Source organism: Microplitis demolitor, chromosome 10 (assembly GCF_026212275.2).
Source record: "Microplitis demolitor isolate Queensland-Clemson2020A chromosome 10, iyMicDemo2.1a, whole genome shotgun sequence".
NCBI lineage: Eukaryota > Metazoa > Arthropoda > Insecta > Hymenoptera > Braconidae > Microplitis > Microplitis demolitor.
This window is the reverse complement of record NC_068554.1, coordinates 938,882-960,943: the sequence shown is the minus strand read 5'-3', so window position 1 is coordinate 960,943 and position 22,062 is coordinate 938,882. Positions and strand designations below refer to the sequence as shown.

Sequence of the window (22,062 nt, the reverse complement as noted above, 5' to 3'; positions counted from 1 at the left end):
TTGCTCAAAGCATACGAGTTGAAAAATTTTCGCTGCTATGATTTTGATAAATCAAATAGCAAAGAAAATATTAAAAAAATAAAATAATTCGATTGAGCAAATAATTATATAGAAGATTTGATAGCTAATTAATTTAATTAAAAACTTACACTTGAGAATACTGCTGATACACTTGACATTAATCTGGTCTGAGCACTCTGAAAAAATAAAATAAAGGATCATTGATAAGAGACCTTGTTGATAGAAAAAAAAATATTTTTTTTTGTGACGTCTATTTTTTTTTTAATGAAAATAGTAAATAGGTTTACAATAATTAAGTAAGTGTAATTTTGTACTGTTGACAACGAAACTCCTCTCCAAGGATAAGGAGAACGTGACAAAGTGCTGATGCGATAAAAGCTGACGATTTGTGGGTACAGATAAATTACTTGACAAGAAATGTCTGACGTATTTTCTCTCTTATATATAATCGTAGAAGAATAAATATATAGATAATTAATTGCATTTTTTTTTTAAATTTAGAGACCGGAGTGAAATCTCCCGCCAAAAGACGGATCCGCTTGAAAATTTATCGAAAAAAGGATTTTTCCACGAGTCATATATTTATCAATTTTTAGATCAACAGGGTATCTGGGGTATAACGGACCTCCCAAGATTTTTTTTACAGAAAATATTACAAGAAGTTACAAAAATATTAATTATTTTTTTAATTAACCTGGTATGAAAAAAAAAAAAAACTGTGCATTAGCAAAAAAAATGTATCAGATTAAAAAGTGTATACAAAACAAGACCGGATGTTGAAAAAAAAAGTATGGTACCCTTCTACTATTATCCCAGAAAAAAGGTTCATTTTTTTATCTCGCATTTTGTTCCTTATTTTTCTCAAAACATTTTTTTTCGCTTCTTTTGGGAAACGCAAAGCCGGTTATCGCAACGAATGAATGAGGCGCAATCTCTTCCATTCAGGTATGGCTCGTATTATCGTACAACCCGGTCAACGGCCGCGAGGCGACGTACGATGTCAAGAGACTGCGGACTGTTTCGAGGCTCGTTTACAAAAAAATTATAAAAATAAAAAAAAAAAAAAAAAAAAATTGGGTCGTATTTCCGTAAAATTTTTTAAGAAATGTAGAGTTATTTCATTGTATTTTTGAGCTACGGCATTGTCATTCAAATTTCCATGGGATTTTCGACATTTAAATGCAACAGTCGATTTAATCGATAGCGTTTAGTATAACAGTAAAAAATCTAATATTAGAGCTGGATATCGCGTCGTGTGTGAATGGGAATAAGTGGAAAAACTGGAGTTGCGCCAACAAATGGCCCAACCATTCAACTGAAACAAACTTTCAATAGAATTTCAGTACTGAATGTTTCCATTTTTTGTGATGCATAGAAAAAATTTTTTTTGTCGTTGAAAATTAACTATTACTTTAAAAATTGTACATAATGTTAAGTTTTTTTGTGTCCAATTTTCAAAAATTTGATAAATCGACAAACGTTTTTTTTTAAATATGCATTCGATGTTTGTCAAATTATCAAAATTATTTTAGTGGTGGTCTGTGTTTACTAAGTTTATTAAAACTAAGTGTACTTATGGAATTAATAGTTTAATGTAAGTTTCAAGTACATTACAATTTATTCTCTCATTGACCAATGAATGTTGTTAAACTTTCGCGCTGCTGAATTATAGGTAATAATTATTTATGAGTAAACTTTTCCTCATCGACAACTTTAAAATTCTCTTTTATATACATTAATACATATATACGACAAAAAACTAGGAAATGAGGTAAAAGGAAAATTATTCATTTTTTTTTATGCAGATTAGTTTTTTTTTTTTTTTTTTTTAATAATCGTACTATCGGTTTTTTTAAGTTAATTAAATAATAAATGTCAACAGTAATTATTATCATGTACTTAGTGAACGATAACATCTATTTAAAATCTATGAAAAATCTTTGGAGGTTTAATTTTCCAAACAGCTTGTAATTAATAATCAAAAACACGATTTTATTTTATTAAATTAATTAAAAATGATATGTGGCTCACATTACAAAAGTGAGCATTTTAGGGACCCTGCACTAAATTTTTTTTGGGATTGATTGGGCTTTCCCTATATTACTGATTGGTTTACAAAAGTGCTTAAGAAAGTATTGATGTGTTTTATGTAATATTTGAATGTAAACAGATAAAAACAGGTTCCGTAAGTAAATATTTGATAGCCATAATTCGGTTTGAATAATTAACGAGACAAAAAATAGTAAAATTTTTTATTAATATCCTGCTTGAAAGGCGGATGAAAAAGTTTAATAGATTAAGAATTTGAAATAATAATCAGTTACGTCAACATTTTTTAAAAGTAAGAAAACACAAAGTAAAATATATATTTAAGGAAAAGTTTAACATCATACTTTTATAAGTGGAGTAAAATTAATCATATTTAATTCAAGAATTCAGTGCAGAGATTACTTACTCTACAAAGTACAAACAGACCTTAAGTATGAAAAAATGTCTCGAAAAATATATAGAGCTTGTACAGTATGTTTACAGTAATTTTTGTTTAAAACGGGATCTTGTTACAACAAAATATAAGTAATCGTCCAGTCCGCCAAATCCCTTTACTCCTTATAAAAAATACCGTCCTGCAAATTCCGTTGATTTTCACATAACACACATTTGTATGCGAGGTTATATAGTGCCCTGTAAAATTAACGTAAAAGCAAAAATAAAGAGACTTAAAGTCGTAACGACGCGCATGAAAAGTAAATTTTATTCTTCAAAGTGCCCTTTACATTATTGTCCTTTATGTCTGTCCTTTAGTACCGGTAAATGTTCAATGCAGACGTAATCGTTAATTTTTAATTACACTTCAGTTTTATTCGTTGTATTTTTTAATATCATTGCGCATAAGAGTTCGTTTCAACAGAAAAAAAAACAGTATGAAAGTTATTTACAGCCCGAAAACTCAAGGAAAATTGAGATATATTTTCACATATTAAATAATATTTTTGCCGCGCATAATAAAATTTAAAAAGTATGACATTGGAACCCCCATAATATGTTGACCCGGGATAAAGGCCATTTTCTATTTTCCAAGTAATAGGAACTTCGATTTGCGGAAGTAATTATTTCTGTATATAATAAATGAGATTATTGGTACTTATGGCAGCCATGCTAATTATTATTGTTATTATCGATTTAAAATTCAGAGCTTAGTACCCGAGACGTGAATAAATAAATAAATAATAAATTCAATCGATAAACGTAATCACCTTTTAGATATCCTAATGCATAATCCGCTTTGACTTGCTGACACGTAATATGTAGAATGTGGACAACTCAACCCAGCCATAGTTACATGAAAGTTTTCATTAAATTGGCAGAGATCGAAGACTTTAACGCATAATTAACACCAGAAGCACGAACTGTAAGCTTCTGAGGGCTTAAAATACAAGTAAGGAATAAGTATATTAGACTCGTTAATATTTCAGCGACAGTAGTTGTTGGCAAAGCTTAGTCGAAACTTTGCCGGCTGGTGGATTTCCCTCCGCTGGATGTACCGGATGCTAGGATGGCTACAATGATTAATAGATAAATCGAGTTTCGCAAAAGTGGACACTAGGTATGGCTACGGCTTCGGCTTCGGCTTCGAGAACGACGGCTTTGATACACCAACTGATAGTTATATACAAAATTAATCTTATAGCAAAGGTCATTGCTGTTAAATATAGTAATCATCCGATAGACTTATGGAGGTTAATGTATTATAAATTATAACCAACATTGGGAGTTTAATTTATGCGAGCGTATTGGATAATGGTTCGACATGTGATGGGTGAGTTCATTTATGGTGAAATAGAAATGTCATTTACAGAGATGACTCACGTTTAACATTGTTCCTGGTATACTCTGTAATTCACCAGCCGAGTAAGAGGAGTATAGATAAATGAAAGGTAATGGATCGTATATGGCTCTTTGCCATGTGCAGAAGACTATTGACACGTCGACTATTCAATACACGTTTCCTAACTATTATTATCTTCAATCAACTCTATTCGAGTGTAAACTCTATAAATATTATAGTTAATTACTATTTTTTAATTCTTGCTATCAAAATTGGAAATATTCAAAAAAATCCTCAAGGACTCATCAAGACTCAAAATTTATCCTTAAGGGGTAGCTCTGAAGATTGGGGGTGGTCTAAAATTTTTGGCTGAGATACCAGCATTTGTATGAGAAAAATTTCAGAAATTTAGTCATCCAGTAGATTTTTTACTTTAAAATTTCCTACAACAGTATTTTTTGCCAAAGTTTTGGGATCAGGCTTTTAAGAATTCAAATTTATAAGATTTAAAAATTTTAAATTTGTATATTCATACATGCAATTGTACTAAAATTTTAGAGATGAGTTTTTCAATCTAATATAATTCCATTTGTTTCAAATTTATCAGCAGCACTATTTCCTATTAATAAATTAAACTTTAATCTAAAGTTAATCTCTTAAACTATAAATATATAATCTTACAGTCTGCATTAAATATTTTTAATCAAGCAAAGATGTATTACTGAATCTTCATAATTTGAATATGGGCCATATATTGATACTTCGAGGTTTAAAAGCATATTGATACAGGTGAGAAGTTCAAATCCACGGTCTTATTTTTATAATTCAATTTTCCAGTAATATTTTGATCAGAAGTAACATAATTTGATTTTAGCAATGAATTATTTAATCAAGATCTTAGCACCTACTACTTAAATTCATTTAATCAAAAATATTTCACTTGAATGCTGTGAGAGCTGATAAAATATCAAAGAGCTGACAGGTATACATGGAAATAATGGAAATTATTTTTAAATACTCTAAATATTCAATAGATTGTAAGAAAGTGTCCGTTATCAAATGAATAAAATAATATTTTAATAGAATATTTGAAGTAAGTGATCATAAATAATAAAAATGACAGATGATGGTTTTATTTATTTATAGAAAGTTAGAAATAAAAAATGGCTATTGAAATTTGGCAAGTCCCATAAACGAAAGTTTTAGTGGTACTGAAAAAGAAAAAAAATATATATAGTATAGACGAGAGTTAAAAAATGGTCTTTATGCTTGTCACATAGTTTGGCTACAGTGACATGCACAATAGAATCCGTGGAGGGCGAAAAAAAAAATGTTATCCCAATAGCTAAGTCTAGATAAACGAAAAAAATATTGAGTAGTTTAGAGTGTGCGTGTGTAATAAAAAAAGGCAACGTGTGTGGTCCGTGGTTGTCTTTTCATAGCTGTTTTCCGTGAAATAGCTGTCACGTGTTTTGCTTGTGCACATACACGCACTATATGCGCAACGCGTACGCAATCTATGCCAAATTTTTTTTTTATATATATTTTTTTAGCACAAAACGACCGCCTGTTACAGATTTTTAGTCGGATTATTAAACTTTTCTAGTTTATTTCATTCTTTTTTTGACAGTAATTCAATTTGGAAAATGATTTTTGTCTTTGAAAACTGAAATGAAATTGATAAACTTCTAACTGAGGAATGTCAGGTAGATTGAGATCGTGATTAATTATTATTAACAATGTGGACGAGGAAAATAAAAGAATTGATTATGAACATGCGTGTTTGTGATTAATGATTAATAAAGATTAAATAATCTCGTGATTTGTCACGCTGCCATAACTCTGTCAGCTCGTGTATGCAATTTTTTTAACTATAAACATGTTCAAATTTACTGACACTACCCTCACTTTTCTGCAAAGTCTCTAGAATTTTTGTAAAAAAATTTAAATATTTTCATTATTTTAGAAAAAAATTATAGAATACACTTTTGACTCTTTTTAGATTCTCATGTACAAAGTTAGACCCAAAAATATATTAAAGTGAATTTTCAAATTTGAGACGATTCCAAACTTCGTTGGCCATTTTGAAACTCTAAAAATTAAAATTTCCAGACCTCGTTTTGAAAAAGTTCATAAAAATTCAAAAAAACGTTCATAATTGGTTAAAATGTTTTGATAATGTTCTTCAGATCAGTAAAAAGTTTAATCATTTTTGGGTCATTTATAGAATTTGTTCCATGGGTTTACTAAAAAAGCAAGAAAGAAAATGGCGGTTACTTTTGAAACAGCAGTTGTTTGTCGACAAACTTGAAGGGGTAAAAAAAAATAGACAATGTGTGGTTGCTGTACAATTTGGTCGTTCATCAGTTAAGAGAAGAAGAGAAAACAGAACAAGGCTCATTGAGACTTACATTATTATAGAACATACTGATATAGAGTTAGCGAGGAACCCTCCACAATCGAACCGGCAAAATCGTACTCTATGATTACGAATTCGGCTTAAAGTGCTCTATTGTACGAGTGGAATAACATGCCGAGTGGAAAGTTCACCTGGCTTAATACCAATCACTTCTACGGACGTATATCTATCGAGGCTCGGCTTTGTACTCGAACAACTACTCAAACTTTAAATTCTTTATTCATCTCTACTACTCACTTTAATTCTTCGACAAATTCTCTGCCTATCAATTCAAATTGGATTTTTTTTTTTTTTTCAAAAGGTAATAATCATAATAAAATACAGCAAAATCATTCAATTAGAAAAAAAGTGATAAGCGCATTTGCAGAAACAGACGTCAGTTTTTTTAAAAAATTCAAATTTATTTAAAGTATTAGAGTAAATTCTATTTTCCTTGTTACTAAATAGTTAAAAACACAATGAAGTTACGAAAATACTTTTTCGGGTGATTCGAAATTTTGGTAATTAGATTTTAGATAAAGTAAAAATAATAAAATGACTGAAAAAATGAAAATTACCCTCTTAGCGAAATTGAAGTATATATTAAATTGAATAATATTTAAAATAAAGGTTTGTTATTAATGAAATTTGATACCTTACTAAAATTTCATTAATGTAATTAGAGTTTTTAGGTTGCGGTATTTCGTATTACCGCTGGTGCTGCTGCATCATCTCGCTTTTCAGTGAGAAACAAAAGCTGGCACACTAAGCACACTGTGAGGATGCAAGAACCTTATTTAATAAGAGTAAAGAGAGTTTCCAAGCATTAGGTTACTAATAATCTCGTTAATGCGCATTAACTTTGTCAGATGTAAAATGAATAACTAAATATAATAATTTAGTTTAATCCTCTAGTGTGGAAGCAAAAAAGCAAATGGAGAAATAGACAAGATAGTTGTAAAAGTAATTATCGGATAATGATGATGATCAAAGTTATAGAGCACTCAATGAAAATATATTTTATGAAGGAGTTATTGTAAAATGAGGGAAGAATAATCTCAGAGTAGTAAATCCTCATGATAAATTCACCACACATTTTACGTTAATGTCGTTTTAAAAATAAAAACCCGTACGTGCTCAATCATAGTTACCGTTTTTTTTATTTACCTTTTTTAGATAACATCTAATATATTCATACGAATGCGCTTACAGAAAATTTTCTTTGTTGGATTTATGAACAAGTGAATTAACATTTCAAAGTATTAAAAAAAAATCCAGTGAGATAAAAAAATCTCGACTGGACAAAAATACCCTTTTATTGTGGAGTTTTTTTATTTGACTGGCGCAACAATAGATAGAGGTTTGGACATTATTTTTACTCAGTGATAGTCAAGAGAAGTAAAGCACAAGTATTTTGAGTGACAATAGATCGTGGAGGACGACGACGACTGCAACCAAGGGGTTGAAAAGTGTTAAGCATCAGTTGAAAAGGGTCAGGATGAAAAGATATCCATGGAAAGTATATATGGCCAGAGTCGTCGTCGTGCTCTATCACGTTTTTTAATTCTTCCTGTCCCAACTTTTTTATATTTTTATTTTTTTCTTCCTCTCTTATCGTCATACAAAAAGAGACCCTGCTAGTTTTATATTATCTTTTGCATTTTTGCTCATATTTTCCAATTTTCAAGATTTACGTCACGCCAACGAATCAAAAAAATTTGGAAATGCCTGTAACAAATTTCTGTGGTCCAAATTACCCCACCAAGTCTATGTTGCCCGTTTGTGCATTTGAAAAAAAATATAAGGCTACTATTTATGAATTTTGATAACTCGAAAATTTGAAATATAAAATTTCGCTTTTTTCCATTTTAACCCTATTTAGCAGAAATAAATAAAGAATAGTAGAAGAAATTAGTTAAAGATCTTAACTGAGTTTTAGATAGACAGAAATGCGGTTACGCGGTTTGTTTCACCCTGGTACAAGAGGGTGCAGCTCGTTTATCAAGCATGATGAAGTTGTTGGCTTGTGTTGGCTTTCCATTCTACCACAACGACGCTGGCGTTCAACCCTACTCATCTTGTGTGCAATGACCACTTGTAGTCATTATTAGTAATTCTGATGTTCAGGTTCACTGTTCAGTTCCTCGTGCCCATGCCACTCGGTTTGATTATTCACCTGTATATCGCCATCCATAATAACAATAACAATTTAATATTGTACATAACGTGTTATGTTGTTATTGTTATGGATAATTAATGCGTGTTTTTACGGGTCGTGTACAGCAAAAATAGGGGGAGAGCAAGAGAGTCAAGTGCATGATCTTTTGATATCGACTTGCACTTAAACACGAACATGTACATGCGCTAGACCTCTTACGTTGAAATTAGTCCAGACTCTCGTGCTACACCATCTTGAGTTAATTCAATGCCTCTTACAGCGACCCTTGAAACCAATATATCGATCCGAGCCTTGATGTATTATATTTCCAAATGTGTAAGTACTCACAGCAATTGACGTAATTGAAATGTTTAATATAACAGACTATTTATAAATATTTATTAATAAAACACCTCGAAATTGCTTGCGATCGAAATTACGCAAGAAGTGTTCTAATTAATTATCCAATTTAGCAATTTCTGCTCAAAAGGTGTTGATATTTGACACCCCGGTAATAGAATTTATCCATTGAAAAAAAATTTTAAATGAAAAAGATAATACGGCATACAGAGAAAAAAAAATTTCGATTCTTCATCATTTTTAGGTTACACCGAAAATTTGAATATTTGAAAGTTCCCGCCAAATTTAAAAAATGTCCGATGTCTTTGAACTGTCAAAAATTACTTGCAGCTGTCAATTAGGAGTAACACGAAATTTGTTAAATAAATTTTGGCGGTAAATTCAAATTTCAAATGATAAACCAGCGAAATTATGACTACGCTGACTTTTTTCATCTAATGCTTTAATTTATTTAAATTAATTGGTGAAACTTGAATACGCTAATGACAATTAAATATAATTAGGCAAATTAAAAAAGCACTGGCTAATAATTAGCTCGAAATTGAAAGCTCAGCTCATAGCGATTTCTAATATAAAATTAATAACAGAAAATAATGCCTGGTATTTATAAGTTAATTTAATTATAATTAAAAATGAATTCATAAATGATTTGAACATAACCCAATATTCGAGTGAGTACATTTACCGAGTAATTTTAGGAAGCGAAATTGGGGCATGTAGCTTTCAGTGAGTCTGACGAGCTGTGGATAGAAACTACTAGACTCATATAGTGCAAAAGAGTTGACGTTTCATACCATGTACCTCACTGTTATGTACATAACTATAGGTATATATATAAATTTATATATATATGACTCCATATATAACCCGACGTTTAGGTTCAGTAGTACCGGGTTTAATTGCAAAATTAAATATACCCAAAAGTGTATCATGATAAAGAGAATTTCATAAATTTTATCTCTTTACTTCTCTCCTACATAAATTATATAAATATAAACATCTGGATTTACAAAGTTAATACAGCAATTAGATATTACTTTGGTCGTGTAGTAAATACGTAAATTGAACTTATAAAATAAGCGACTGATTTTTCGAGAAATGACTCTTTGACTCTAGAAAAAAATTTTATTGTAAATATTTAAAAGTTGAGATGAATTTTAAAAAATAAAAATCAATATTTAATCCAGCTTGTCAGGTAGTTAAGTCATCAAGACGTCGCTCGGGTAAATTATGACAACTTCAGCCCGTTAAAGTTTAAAGAGGATCAAGTACGAATGATAAAAAATATAAAAAATGAAATGAAATATAAAAAAAACTAAATAAAGGAAAAATAATAATGAAATGAGAGAAGGCTAAAAAGCATTTTCCACTCGGTGAAATACAATTATGAAACGCGACGATTTAAATAATATCAAGTTATATTAAACGAAAAATGAAAAGTGTAGAAATAAGTGATAAAATAGTTTTAAAAAAAGAAAAAAAATATATATAGAAATAATAAAACGAAATACTTTTAACCAGTGGCCGTCTTATTTCCACTCACACCTGCTACAGTCGTAACTTTTAAACAAGTTTCGATTAATTTTCGATAAAAACGATAGCGGCTTTTTTTTTTCACACATTCATAGTTATGGAGATATCCTTGCTCTTTTTTCACACGGAAATTATTTTATGAATAAAATTTTATTTTTTTTCAAAGACAGAATAATTGATAGGACAGCGGCCGAATTGCCGAGCGAATTCCGTTCAAATTTATTGGCAATAGAGTATTAAATTTTATTAACGATTCATATGAAATTATGAGATTACGACATTAATTCTAATGTCAATTATTAAAATTTTATTTCCACGTTAAAAATTTGAAAGAAAAAATTGAGTGGATATTTTATTTAAATTTATTTTATCGACTAAAGCCAATAATAAATTGAGCTGATTGTTAATAGTGATTGTATAACTAGTAATTATTTTTTTTTAATCTATTTTTCAATAAGTCCGTATCTACTGTGGACTTGAAGAGTTCGGTCTTCTGAAGAGATAAAGTTACTCGAAAGCTTTTCGATATTTTAACGAGCTAACGATTTTAAGTAGCAGATAATATAGAGAGCAACAAAGATAAAACTATTTCTATATAATATATGTATATATATATATATATATTTATTATGATGATGAGAATAAATTACTTGATAGAGGAAATGAGAAAAGCACAAAACTCTCAAGATAATCAATCAACTTTCCAGAGAGTAAACTTGAAAATAAAAAAAAAAAAACAAATTTTGTTTTTAATTAGTATGACTAATTGATTTGTTTGTTTTAATAAAAAAATGATTAACAACTTTATAACAATATGAAATTGAGGGTTGTAATGAACGAGACTGTTGGTGTTGTGGGTGTTGTTAATCTTTATAATGAACGGAAAACTGTCAAGTTCATCACGTCATTGATTTTTTCCTTTAATAAGAATCGCTTAATCAGTAATAATAACCACGTCACGATGTTACAACGTCTCGACTTTACTTTTAATTACTAAATTTTATCTATTTGGCAACAACAATAATAACAATTATGATAGACTGTAATTAAATTAAACCTAAAAAGTTTATACTGCGATCGTAAGAATTTTTGAGGAAGAGTTTTTTATTTTTTAATTTTTTGACTTTTTAACCAGTGAAAGTTTGTAACAGATTTTCACTGGCAGGAACCATCCGAAACTGTCCATTTATAAGGAAAAAGAATTTTAAAAAAGTACAAGTTGGAAAAGACAAACTTGAGGCTGTTTGACGCGATAGATAATTAACAAGTCGTCTCTTCAACGACTACGTTGCTAGAAGGGAGTCTTACTAATTTAACTATCTTTCTATATATATATATATAGACATAAATTCTATCTTGCCATCACCCAGTCATATTCGTCGTCACATCGTCGTTTTAGTCATGAGTATCATTATATCTTTAAATAAAATAAGGGAAAGTACTACTGGGTAAGTAAAGTCAACTACGGTATACACTTTGTTATATATGTATATATATATATATATATATATAAATATATATGTGTGTGTATATATATTAGAACGTAGAGCAGAGTAGACTTGAGAGTAGTATAGAGGGAGAAAGGGTGGAGGTGGTTCCAGAAACTAAAGTCGTGGGCGACCGGAAATTATGCAGTTGCAGAGATAATGAAGAAAATGGCGTTTTCCCGCTTAGTCCTCATGACATGACTTAAACTTTACACTCTCGGTGTATTATGTGCAGCAACATACTGTATATTTAAATTTTCATACATTTTGGCGTGTACGTTCTTGAAATTCTTGAGGCGTCAACATTTCTGCGCACTCAAAAATTTATTATTTAATATTATATAAATTACGCTGAGTTTAATTAACATTTCACATTACATACATTTGCGTAAGATATATATATATGTGTGCATTTTTTAATATTCAGTTGACAGCTGTCATAACTGATGGTAATCAAAGAAGCAGTTGACGAAAATCGAGGGTGGACTGGAGAAATGAGACAGATTTTAATTTTTGTAAAAAAATTTTGAAAATGAGAATTTTTTTGTCTGTAGTAAATTTGAAATAATTTTTAATCGAAAAAATAGACTATGGCAGTCTCATTTTTGGTGCAAAGTGTGAAAAGTTTAGAACTAAAAGCCATCTGGCAGTCGTGTTAGCTATAAATGTAATTACTGATACTAGTGTTATATATATACCGGAAATATTAAGCGCGAGAATGCACGTGCTTGTTAAAATTTTTAATAAGTTTAAAATACGGGCAGTCAAGAACCAAATCACATTTTTCATCCTTTTTCGAGTTTACATTCATGCAGAGTACTCTCAATAAATAGAAAAAAAAATTTAACTTGTGTTGATTAAAAAAAAAGAAAAATTCGAGCTAAATTACACTTTTCCACTTTTATTTTAAAAAATCTGTTTTTGTTTGAGTAAGAGTTTTTTTTTCATAAATAAAATTTGTTGTGTTGAATGAATTTTTAGTAAAAATTTTTGACTCCCGCATTCAGCCAACCATCGAAGGGCGGCTGTAAATCTATTGGCTCAACTGGAAGTATTACCATTTTTCATATACTTTTTTCTGTTCACCAATTTTCGCAAACTTGAATTAGTTTTTTTTCAACTTTCTTACATATTTTCATACCTATTATCATTTTAACACAATATATAAATATTTAATCTAAAAATTCTTCAACAAAACCTCGATACTCGTTTCAATATCACTATTTATCGTGTTATCGAATTTTTAATTTTAGAATTCCGAGCAAAAATTATTTAAATATATATTCTGTCTATAAAATATGTATATTGTATAATAATAATAATAACAATAATAATAATAATAATAATAATAATAATAATATAGTATGATATTGATATCTAAAATACTACATATATCAAACATCTTATATTTAATGTATATAGAATATACTGACTTACGTCAAAGTACTCTTTCATCTTCTGACAAATAATCTCAAAAGCATTCATCTATATATATATATATATATATATATATATATATATATATATATATGTACATATATATATATATATATATATATATATATATGTACATATATTTTATATATATATAAAATTTTTTTTTCCAACTTTAATAATAACTTGAGAACTACAAAACTTTTTGACATGATACTTTCACCATTCGATGCAACGCTCAAAGCAGATTTTAGCTGACTTATTATTCATAATTCATACACTTACATCACGTGATGATATTTTGTTTATATTTATTTTACTTAAATATTTAACTAGACGTCAGCATGAAAAACATAAAATACCAAGAGGTGCATTTACGTTCAAACGAAATTTGTAGCTAAACTACAGACTCAGGAAAGAAATGTTTCAAACAAAAGTTGTAGTAAATTTAATTTACTACAAAAAAGGTCATTAGGCTTATTAGTGTAGCTCTGATAGTTTCCCAGTTACAGAGGGATCAAGTAAAGCCGGAATATAATAAAATTAATTTTTTTTTAGTTCACGTTTCAATTACGCCCAAATAATTAGACTTACGTTAAAATGCTAAGAGACCTTTTTTGTAGAGAATTCAATTTGCTATGAAATTGCTCTCATACATTTTTGTCATATCTCTACTAGTTTAAGCACAATTTCGATTTTTTTATAACAACTTTTAAGTGTAAAGTTTCGTTTGTTGAAAAATTTTTTTTTCTTTTCATTGATAATTAATTTGTAGTAATTAGCGATTAATTAACTAAATAAACAATTGCAGATTCACAAACGCGTATTCTAAATAGCATTAAATAAATATGAAAACACAAATATGCCGGAATATATCAATTAGAGAAACTCATTATGGTCAAGTGCGTAAATAATCGCTTAGTGGATATTTTGAAAATAATGTATAAATATTTTCGTTATTATATAAACTCATTACAATTGAAATGTGTTGTTACACACTATTCTCACGGTCCATTAAGAGAAACAAAACAAAATAAAATAATAATTTAATTGGCAGTATTATTTTCAGCTTCTATCTCTCAGTTTCATTTTTTTTCTACTTTTCGTGTCACGATAATGAAAAAATAAAATAATAATAATAATAATAATAAAAAACAATGAGAAAAAGATCCTCGGCATTTATTTATGCCACTCTAATCCGGATGTAATTTACAATCGTCTAGTTTTCATGGGGTTAATAAGCTGTAATAAATATCGCAGTGTTGACGTCTAACAAGTGAAAATTGCGACAGAAAGTAAATTTTGATATTATTATTATTATTGTCATTATTAATGCAATTATAGTTATACTGAATCCGAAGGTCATAACTTTATCCCAGATGCCTAAAGTTTTAAAAAATTTTCATTCATGTTTTTCAACATCTGCTCTTACAATAGACTAATGAGTATTAAATATTAAATACGCTTTTACCGTTTTAGTGACGTCCCATTGTCATTATTCAGAATAATCTGGATGTTAAATATAAAGTCTTTTTTTTTTAAGAAAATAAAAAGTAAATAAAGTGACATATTGACAAAAAAAGTATGAACGAAAAAAACTTTAATTAAAAATTTTTTTGGTGACAAAAAACTTTCAATAGAAATTCACAATATTCTATTTGCATGTATGTAAATTTGAATTAATATCTCTCTATGTGACTGATTCATTTCCGGAAGTTGAATAATGAACTAAATAGCCCCTGATTTTCGTGTCAATAATTATTTTAAATTATTAAATTTAAGCCAAAGTCTACAAAGTACATGAGCCCTCATTAATTTAAATAGAGTATTTGGAAATAAAAAAAATTCTAGCCGTCAATTAAAATTTTAATTAAGTGAAAAAAAATTAAAACTAATTCGCTTACTTCTGGTGTTGTTATAAATTTATTTAATTAATTTATTTACGGATAAATAATGGCGGCAATATTCAAATGTTTGAATAAAATATATTTAGTATGTAAGAGTCGAGTTATGATACAAATGAACGGATATTCTACACTTGTAGCCGTACGGGAGACATTTTTCAAGAGATTTGTTGGAGTGTAATTTCCTACGGGAGATATTTGAGACGTCGACCTTTTGCAAGTTCAATCTCACGTGATATCACTGGAGATAGTTAGAGTATATATTTTTTTTGTAATAAATAAGTTGGACTGATGTCACGCTTGCTAAACTTTTTCTGACAATAGTTGATCAAAAATATTTATATCGCAGCTGTTGGTACGGAAAAAAGTTTTTTAAAAATTACTGGATTTGTAGGTGAGCGAAACTACAAGCGGTCAATAAATCTAGTGATTCCTTCTTTCTTTTGAATAAAAGATTACTCTGAAAATGGTGAAATTACTCGGTCATAACTAAAATTTTACTAACATTTGTTCTACTAAATCAGATAAATCATTTTTATAGCGAGCGTGCAGGAAAAATTTGTTTTGGAAATTCTACAGAATTCCAATGTTTTGAAATTTATGAAAAGTTCTCAATTGACTTACTTTGCGCACATATTTAAACTCTTATGTCAATTATTTTTGAGCTCACTCACAAAAAGTTCATTTTCAAATTTTTCATTCTTAAAATTTGAACTTATTTGAAATTTTAGTGGGTCCATTTTGCCCCTCCCTCTTTCCTCGACACCAAATCAATGATTAAAGTATCATAAATTTTTATCTATCGTTAAGTTGGCATTAAGATGAATAATGATCAAAAATTCATTTTTGATCATTATTAATTAATAATGATCAAAAATTTATTTTTGATCATTATTAATTTTAACTGGAAAATTAAAACTTTTCAAAAGACTGCAATTATTAATTACATTTCGAACATTTAAATTTTTCCATTGCCTGTAATTTTTATAAATTTTGTAGCCGAGTTTTTTTATTTATAAATAATAATCGACAGTTTAAAAGTATTTATATTTTATTGAAATGATAAAAAATTAAATTTCATTTATTACTTTTAACGATAATGCTCAGGTATTTTTATGCAATATAAAAAAACGTTGAAATAAAGTATATAAAAGTGATGTATTTTGTGAAACCGTAAGCTGCAAGACACAATTTTTATATATATTTTTTATTTTTATCTAGAATGCTCGAGTAAAAAACTAGGGCAAAGGAATTTCGATATCGTCTTGAATATCAAACTCTAAAGTATCTTTATCTGCTTTTTTTATATTTTTCTTCGTTAAAGTCCGGATATTTTTAAATATACCTGATCGATGCTTTCTCAAAAATTTACAGTTTAAAAATTTACCATCAATTAGGCAGCCAAAAACGGAACATCCTGGAAGATTACGTAAACTAAATTGTGTGATTGCGATAGTGGAAAAAGATAAGAAAAAGTTTATTTCAGCAATTGTCCAGATAAAATATCTCTCGGGTAATGTACGAGCTAAATCAGATGGGCGGACAGAGCAATTCACATTACATTAGTTTACTGTCCGCGACTTGAATATAAGACAAAGAAAATATAGACATGGTATAAACTCTAGTCGACATTGGTAAATTTTATAAATCTTTTACGCCATTGCTCCATTTTTACTTACTCGACTCTACCCGACTCGTTTTAGATAAATAAATTCAATGACTAAAGTGTTCGGTATTCCTTGCACGAATACCAACAAAAACTAATTTATTTTTCGGTAGTCGGGGTAGAATGGAACCGTAATGCACTGTATCGAAGAGTTAAGAGAACAGAGGAGAAAGAACCAACGAAAACAAACACCTCAGGCAGTTTTAAAGCTCAGAAACTGCCGTAACTATTTTTATAAAAAATTAAATTCTGAGATTAAAAGTGCGCAAGATTTATTAAAAAGGAAAATTAATAACTGTTGACGTAAGTCGTCTGAGTTTTATTGTTATTTAATTTTAAAATTAAAAATAATGATCGCGATTTGTATTTTTCAAGACAAATTGACACTGGATATTAGCTTACACGCGCGATTCGCCAGCCAGCGAAGGGAATCTCGAAAAATATGTCATTTATAAATCGTAATGGTGTGTGAAGACTGAAGAAGGGAATAAAGGTACTTGGAGATAAAATAAGAGAAAAACCAGGTGCTCACCCCAATGATTTTTCGGATTCTTCCTTGGAAGAGTAACTGAGCGATATATAAAACGTCGATGTCAAGCTTTTTCAGAGGTATCGCGTGAATTATAAACAAACGGGTACGTTAAACATTGAAGCTTTTTCTCGCTATATAGACACAACTAAAGATTTATTTATTTTTTTTTACTCGTTTTAGCTCTTCTTCTTATTATCTCTCTTATAGAACCGTTCGTTTCTGCTCGCCACGATGAGCCCGAGGCTTTTGTAGATGTTCGATACTTGCCGTGAACCACTCAGATAAAAAACTTTATTTTTCCTCCTTTTCCTCTCTCTCCTCATCTGGTAAGTTCAACTATATATATATATATATATGAAGAACAATTCTGTTTTATCCAATATCCGTGTTATTTTAAGCTTCGGAATTGTTTAATTTAATTATGGACCCAGGAAATATGATTGTGATGAAAATATAAAAATAAAAGTATTTATTTCTGTAAATTAAGTTCGTCTAAATTCCCACACGATCGCAAAGCGTACTCTCGCTTTCAAACTTTTTTTTTATCTTGTCACTAACTTTAATTAGTCTCTAAATAAACTATTACACCGAAATTTGTTAATGAACGAAATTAGAACTGGTTCTAATTTTAAAAATTAAATTTTTATCTCATATTTTTCTAATTTTTTTTTTTAAGACAATTTACCGATTATTTGAAATTTTAAAATAATTCAAATTATTTTATTAGAATTTTGAATATAATATTAATATTTGACTAGATCAGAATAATTTCATAATAAATTTTACATGGGAATATTGCTTTCAATAAAAAGTTTCATACATTTCATAAAATAATTTTCTGGTCAGCATTTAAAGTTTGCGCGGGAACTGGCACAAAATTCAAAAAATGACCATGGGTCAATTTTCCACTCAATTGATGTCAATTGTCACAATTTCTGTATCTTACATCACTACATATATTAATTAAATATAAACACCGAAATTTGAGTCAGCCTTGATTTCCAAAACTTTTATTTGCTTTAGATTAAAAATTTAGTAAATTCAACACTAGTGCTATTAATGTTGTACCAACAAGTGAAAACACGCAATTTAGTCGTGAAGAACGAGAAGAAGAAATAAGATAAGATAAAAAAAGGAAGTTAAATAAATTGATCAAGTTCATGAACCAGTTAGTACAGCCGGTGATCGTGATGCACGATTCTTGTCTCAATTGTCGTAACGGGTGGAAGGGTGATTCGATTCCAGAGTTTACGATAGCTACCTCGCTAAAGTAGTGGCTCATGGTGTATTTACAGCAAATACGAGAATCCGAACAATCGATTTTGCCTTAAATAATGCGGTTCTACCAGATGTTTTCCACTACTTTTATATTATTTTCCATCAACTTTATACTTTGTCCGGCTATTTTTTTCCCTATTAGCTTTTTTTATACCCAATCGTTAAATATAAATTGATACGTATTGCTTCTTTCGTCCAATACTTCAGAACGTAATATATATATATATATATATATATATATATATATATATATATATATATATACTAAATCCATAACTTTTACAATATAAGTTGGGATACTTTTTAGAACGTCACTTAAATTCGAAAATTAAATTTTGTATTAAAGTAAACTCATTTAATCCCGAGGATAATTTAACGTCTACAGATAACTTGTCAAGGGTATTACTTAATATAATTACTGTGCAAATACATACATATATATGAATATATATATATATTTGAATAGGTTTTAAGTAAACACAAAACACAAGAATCTTATCAACTTGAGAAACTGTATTCTCCGCGGAAACGTAACTCGTACAAATTTTAACAAAGATAATCCGCTCTTATAAACCTTATTCAATTTAAATTCTCCTTTCCAAGTGTTTATATTTCTAAAGCCCTTGTCATTTATTTATCTTTAATTTATCCAGCTATCGTATTATTGTCAAATAAAAGATTAAAAGCTGAAAAGTTTTCTATATTTCGAAAATTCACTTGTCTCTAAAAATAAGCTCTTTTATATATATTCATTAATTAATAAATAAATATGAAAGCGCACTTAATTATAAACCGGATGGGGTATAATGGGTCACTGAAAAATTTTACGAAAAGAAAATAATGAAATTTATTTTTAAATAAATAAAAAATTGCGCGCGTAATTTAAATCGGCGGGAATTGATTTTTTCGGTAACTTTCTAGCTCTACTTTACAATGATAATTTGAAATATACATTACATTGTAATTAGTCATACATTTATAAGAGCGGATATAAAAAATAAAACTCGGAACAATGCTCAGTCACGTATGTAAAATTAATGAACGCGTTAATGACAGGACTGGCACTTAAATTCTTTTGTGTATAGTGCAAAGACTAAAAAAAAAAAATATATAAAATAAGAAGAAATGTTAAGTGAAACACAGAAAGTCGAGAGTAAGAATCATTTTAGTGTTGATTGCACACTAGTCGTTACTTTTCCCGAGGTCATCACAGGTTGTTGAAAAAAGTAAAAAGATAAAGGAAAAGTTAACGAGACTAATCTCGAGACAAGATTATTCTTTACGTGTCATAAGTAACTTGTTCAGTTTGTTTCTATAAGAGCAATTATTTTTTTTTTTATTTTTAAATTATTTATTTATTTTTTAATAAATTTTAGCCGTAAAGAAGAGTGACTGCGATGGTTAACGAGGCTCAGGTAATGCGAATTTAATGCTGTCGAGTGTAGTACGAGTATATAAGAACGGGCGAATAAAGAGTACTCGTAATAGCGTAGGTAGAGAATGGCGAAATGACTATCCTTTGGCTGCACAAGACTCTTCTGGATCTACACTCCGCACTCTAGACTACTCTCAACTCCGTAGACTATACTCCTTTACTTATATACGACGTAAGGTATTCTTGAGTATGCCCACCTCGATTCTTCTTCACCTTCTTCACCGGTATCATCTCCTGATCTGTTCTCTCTCCATGACAGTATCTCGAGTGTACTATAGTCTGAGAGTATAAGAGTTCACTATCTTCCGTTATGGACATACACATATCCATATACATATATCTATGTATATAATAATGTACATATGTTTGATGCTTACTGAGCTTGTTTAGCTGCATCCGTGTACTCATCTCTGTCTTCATTCTTCGCCGCTCGAGGATTTTGACCCAAGCAATTCAACGTTGTAACACAACCACTGATTAATTCAATCAATATATATTATATATATGTGGTATTTATATATAAACGACGGACACAGGATAATTTCAAAATTAGAAAAAAAATTTATTTATAATTTTGTTGATTGATTCCGTCACCCCCACCCCACCCCCACCCCTCTCCTTAAATTTCTTCGTTAATAGATAAATTTTTTTTTATTGAGAAAAAAATTTTTATCACAGCAAGTTAGTGGAGGTTTAAATTTATTGCGATCGTAAAAAAATATTTGAATATCCAGTTGAATTTTACCTCCGAGAGGAAATCTTGAGTACATTGCGGTTACTACCCTGCTCAGATACGAGTAATATATTTGGGGATGAAAAACTCTTCGACTCGTCAGCTTATGTTGTGATACATACACAGAAACACATTTTACATGACTCACCATCGATTACACATTTTTATGTTAGATGCTACCATCCGTGGAAACCAGTGCTAGATACTGGCTTACAGTCCATACGTGGAGGATATCATTTTTATTATCATTATTATTATTGTTCGTCATTTTATATCTATATAAAATCCTTGAGACAAATATTGTGTGCCTCTTTATAGTTGATTTGTGTCAGTCGTAAACTAGTAAGTACCAATGAATAATATTATTTTGTTATATGATATAAATTGCTTCTATATATATATATATATATTTCTTTTTCTGTGAACAAGTTGAGACTATTGTTCAATGACAGACCTGATAAAGTACTATCAATAAATACTTTAAAATGTATTGATCGTAATTTTAATCCTAAAAGAAGAAATGCGACAATCGAGTGACCCTAAGGTCAACCGAGAACTTGCCGCAGTCAGCGAACTCAAGGAGCTTAAAGACATTTATTATGAAAAATGTTTTTCATCTTTCTGAGAGCAGATAGAAATCATAAAATACCAAAAAAAAAAAAAAATTAGAAAAAAAACTACATTTCATTTATTTGTTTTTTTTTTTTTTGACTTTTTTTTTACGATATTGAATTAATTGATTTCCACAAAAGTTACCGCGATTGAAAAAGTTTGTTAAGACTTAAAGCTGACTTATTTATGGCTGAGTAGTTTTTGGGATTAAAATAAAAATCCAAAAAACAAAATTGAAATTTCAAAATAATTTTTTTTGGCAGAATAAAAAAATTTATTTTTAGAAAGAAAAATTTTACTGGAATCCCGCATGAAAATAGCATATATGATAAATATATATGGAAAAATATATATAATCAATATGGGATCATATAAGTGGCCAAAAACGATATATATTTTCTTATATATAATATAGTAAGTTTTAATATAATTAATTATATACGTAAATTTATAAATTAATATATGTATTATATATATTTATAATCATATATATGTAAACTTATATGTAAGTTAGCACATATATGTATTACATATATTGATAATTATATATGTAAATTTGTAAGCTTTGTAAGGGAGACTTATATGGTTCTATATATCGAAAAATATATAAAAATGTATAAAGTTGAATACATGGTACATATATCGTGCCATATAATGATGAATGATATATATATTCTTATTTGTT

The 22,062-nt window shown here is 29.0% G+C and overlaps 1 protein-coding gene across 1 annotated transcript in view; it reads right to left on the bottom strand.

Moving 5' to 3' along the window:
- The window catches only part of LOC103571726 (uncharacterized), a 113,045-nt gene that overhangs the window by 48,412 nt on the left and 42,571 nt on the right, over window positions 1–22,062 (bottom strand). Inside the window, exon 3 of the mRNA XM_014444812.2 lies at window positions 150–197. The gene's annotated coding sequence lies outside the window, so the exon portion shown is untranslated. The remainder of the gene's footprint in view (window positions 1–149; window positions 198–22,062) is intronic.